The sequence below is a fragment of the Rattus norvegicus genome, chromosome 15, assembly GCF_021556685.1.
Source record: "Rattus norvegicus strain SHRSP/BbbUtx chromosome 15, alternate assembly SHRSP_T2T, whole genome shotgun sequence".
Lineage (NCBI taxonomy): Eukaryota > Metazoa > Chordata > Mammalia > Rodentia > Muridae > Rattus > Rattus norvegicus.
In genome coordinates this window covers 80,749,575-80,753,999 of record NC_141548.1, presented here as the reverse complement: position 1 = coordinate 80,753,999, position 4,425 = coordinate 80,749,575, and the positions used below count along the sequence as shown (strand labels likewise).

General features: G+C 41.4%; 1 pseudogene; it reads right to left on the bottom strand.

Moving 5' to 3' along the window:
• Window positions 1-238: 238 nt before the first annotated feature.
• On the bottom strand, window positions 239-1,555 carry Eef1g-ps9 (eukaryotic translation elongation factor 1 gamma, pseudogene 9; annotated as a pseudogene).
• Between the last annotated feature and the right edge of the window lie 2,870 nt (window positions 1,556-4,425).

The window sequence follows — 4,425 nt, the reverse complement described above, 5'->3', positions numbered from 1 at the left end:
CTTTCTTTCTTTCTTTCTTTCTTTCTTTCTTCCTTCCTTCCTTTCTCTCTCTCTCTCTCTTTCCTTCCTTCCTTCCTTCTTCCTTCCTTCCTTCCTTCCTTCCTTCCTTCCTTCCTTCCTTCCTTCCTTCCTTCCTTCCTTCCTTCCTTCCTTTTTTTTTCAGTGTTCAGTTTCCTTTAATGACCCCCATCTCCCTTGAAGGGTAGGTGCAGGCAGCTAGGCGACTGGCAAGACATGTTCACTTGAAGAGCTTGCTTTGATTGACGGCTTTGCCCACGTGCTAGAAGGCCCCCTCCCAGGAAAAGTACTCTCGAACCAGGGTCTTGGTGTCCTCACTACCAGGATCTAGTTTCCGCCATGTATATGACTCATAGTCCACCTGCCAATCTGGACTCAGCGGAAAGGCAAGCTCTTGGCCTCAGAAGACCCAAATGCCAGAAATGGAGCTAGTGTTGTTGGTTCCAAACACTAGCAAAGGCATTCTTCCTCAGTTTGTCCAATCGCTGGAACATCCCAGTGATGAGGTTACAACTCATGAAGGTCTGGGTGAGCTCTTCAGGGAAGCGGTACTCAGCATACCACAGGGACCAGCCATCCTTATCAAAATGCTACCAAAAATATGGCAGCGCCACAGAGAGGGTGTCCTCATTGGAGTAGTTATACTTAAACTCACCCAACACAAAGGTGCTCTTGGGCAGGTGAGCGAAAGGGTCCTTGGCCTTGGGCTCAGCAGCCAATGCCTACTCACACTCATCCATCTCTTCCTCAGGGGCTGGGGCAGCTGTCTTTTTTTCCCTCTTTCAGCTCAGTCTGGGTCTTCTGCTTCTCTTCTCGTGAGCCCTTTTCTTTCTTGGGGTATCCTTTTTTGACTGGCTCTCTGCGAACTTAGCATCAAACTGAGCCATCTTTTCGCACAGCTTCTCCTCCCCCAAGATGGCCCTGAACTGTGACTGGTTAATGCAGGTAAGGGACCATCGGTTGGTATTGGGGAAGGCCTGGTGAAAAGAAGGCTCTAAGACCTGTTTATAGAGCCACAACAGGGTACAGACAACTGTGATGTCAGCCAGTGTCACTCTCTCACCAACCAGAAAAGTCCGTGTCTTCAGATGAGTGTCCAGCAGCCCCAAGATTCGCTTCACCTCCTCTTTGGCATTTTCAGTGGCCTGCTTGTTGTGGTGCATAATGCCTAAGGTGGGGAACACCCAGGTGCTGGCTGGAGAGATGATGTCACTGTCAGCAAAGCTCACCCACTGCATCACCTTTGCTGCTGCCTCTGGCGTACTTCCCTGCAGCTCCTCGTTGCTTACGTAATAGGCGATGGCATTGCTCTCAAATACACAGAATCCGTTATCGCCCTCACAGGCTGGAACCTTGCCGGCAGGAAATTTTCTGAGAAATTCGGGGGTGCGGTTGGTTTGGCCGAAGTGGAAGTGGGGTGGTGCGGAGAGCATGCGGACCTGAGTCCCGCTGTACTGAGCAGCGATGAGAGCCCTCCAGTTTTCAGGGTATGTGTACAGGGTCCCAGCCGCCATGGTGATTCTGTAGAGAAAGGGCTAGTGTCTTATTTCTAAACATGACTTTTACATTTAAACTTATTTAATTTGAGTTTTGGGGTAGATACTAGTCTGTGGATTAATTTTTTTCTTACCTTAAGATGCATATGTTTATTCTGCAAGGATGTATATTCTGGCTATAGCTTGACTATGTGATGAAATACTCCAGACAACAAAGAATAAAAGAGATGGGCCATGAATAGAATCATAAACACAAATGAAGAATTATGTGGAGAGGGTCCCTCCTAACTGAGGACACCTAATAATGAGGATCATTTTGTGGCATTTGTTTTCATTGATAAATCAACTTAATGACATATATCCTCTTTTTAAAAAAATTTTATTTTTATTATTTTTTAAATGTTATCCTCTTTCCTGGTTTCCTGTCCATAAGGCCTCTATCCCATCCCCCTTCCTCCTTCTTCTATGAGAGTGTTCTCTCTCCCTAACCACCACCCCCCTCTTCCCACCCTGACAGTCTACTACACTGGGGAATCCAGCCTTGGCAGGACCAAGGGCTTCTCCTTCCATTGGTGCCTAACAAGGCTATCCTCTGCTACATGTGAAACTGGAGCCATGGGTCTGTCCATGTGTACTCTTTGGGTACTGGTTTAGTTCCTGGGAGCTCTGGTTGGTTGGTATTGTTGTTCTTATGGGGTTGCAAGCCCCTTCAGCTCCTTCAGTCCTTTCTCTAAATCCTCCAACCGGGACTCTGTTCTCAGTTCAGTGTTTTGCTGCTAACATTCGCCTCTGTATTTGTCATGGAGAACCTCTCAGGAGACAGAGAGAGGGTGATAGAGGGCTTGACATTCAGTGACATGCTTATTCAAGAAGTGTTTAGTAAGCCTGTCAATAACAATGCAGATAAACCCTCATCATACTGAATTGAAAATCTTAAAGATTCCTTCTTAGTACCCTAACAATGGGATATAACTCAACTTCAAATTATTTTATTTTAAGAACTGTCATAAAAGATCCAAATAACTAGGTGTCATATGTTCTTTACTGAGTAAAGCAAAAGTATTCTCTGAAGAATGTTCCAGGACTTTAGAGTATGACTGTATATGACAGTTTTCATAGAATTAAAAAAACCCCAAATACTCAAGGAATCAATTTATTATAAGTTAGAACCAACAGGATAAAAAATTATTGTTTCTAAATCTTGAAGTATTCAGATAAAATCCTTGGAGAGAATGTGCCTAACCTGTAGAGACTTGATGCCCTAAGGAGTAGTGATGCTGGGGTGAGGGCACTCTCTCAGAGGCAAAGGGGACGAAAGAACTCTGCAAGGAGAGCTAGGGAGAGGATTGACATTTGGGATGTAAATAAATAAAATAATTAATTAATAATGTTGCTAAAAGTGATCTGCAGAGTCAACAAAGTTCCCATCAAAATTCCAGCCTTACTCTTTATAGAAATAGAAAAGATCATAAAAAAAAGTCACAGAAGCACAAAATATCTCAAATAGGCAAAGAAATCGTGAGCAAGAAGAACAATGCTGGGGTTATCCCAGCATCTAAGTTCATGAAACACAATCTTCATTTGCTAGAAAAATGGGTGTGTGCAACTGCAGATTAACACATTAAGGAAATAAGCAGGACTCAAAATTACAAACATTGCCCTATTGCATGCTTTCTTTAGTTTTAATTTAATTTAATTTAATCCTTGATTTTTAGTAAATGCTTAAAACCACATGAATACATAGACAGACAGACAAGTACTGACATATGATATTGAAACAGAAAGAAAGTGAGAAGAGAGGAGAATAGAGTGGGTTAGGTAGGACAGGAAGGAAAATGAAAAGAAGTGGGGCAGAAAAATGTCAAAACACATGGTATAATTAAAATCATTTGTTTTTATGACATTTGGTACTATGTGTAATAAATATATAACAATTAAAATTTACTCAGAAGAAGACAGTACCTGCACAAATTGAAAACAATAAAAGACATACATATTCTTATAAATTCACACTAAGATTGTCAAAGTAAAATTTTTATCAATGCAAAGTGAAGAAACTTTAAAAATATAGAATTAAGAAAAAAAGCTCTCAGAGATGAGGATGTTACTCTGTGTCAAGAATGCCTTAATGATTCCCTGGATTCAGAAAATCAATGGGATCATATTTTAAAGTGATGAAACACATTTCCAGCACATAATAACTAGTTCAGCAATGCTGGGATTGAACTCACGGACTAGCACATTTCAGATAAGCACTGAACAGATAGCCTTGCCATCTCTGCTTCCAAAGGTCTATTCTTGTATGTTTCTGTCAGTTGTTGAAGCTTTCCTTGACATGTATTTCATGTTCTTAGTCTCTCTTTCTTGAGCACATCCCACTCTACTCACATAGATTTATGCATCAACTCCTCAGGGGCTGTCTGCAGTTTCTCACTTTCCAGATGTTCCTTTGAAACATGAATGGAAGTTCCATGACCCCCACTTTACTCACATTATTTGTCTGCAGAAACAACACTATATGAATGATGGACATATCTGATGTCAGTTCAAGAAGTACTTGGCCATCTTTAGATCTCTGATGCAGGTATCCCTGATTACCTAGGCAGCTTATCAAGGAAAAATTAGTCTGAAGGAAATTATCTACCAACCAAGGTGTCAAAGACTTGCTCTATCTTTTTTTTAAAGGCTTTCAAATAAGTTTATGCTTTTACTACTTAAGCCTGGCATGTGGTATATGAATGATTCTCAATATAAAGTCAAGCCATTGTTCTTATTACAATGACACGAAGTAATTTGCTTTTATGTTAATGGTATTATCACTTTAACTGCTACATCGTCCTTATTCAGAACCCTCAAAGGCGGGTTCTTCTACAGGAAGGCCACATTTTTCAGATATCTCTGCTCTGCCTTT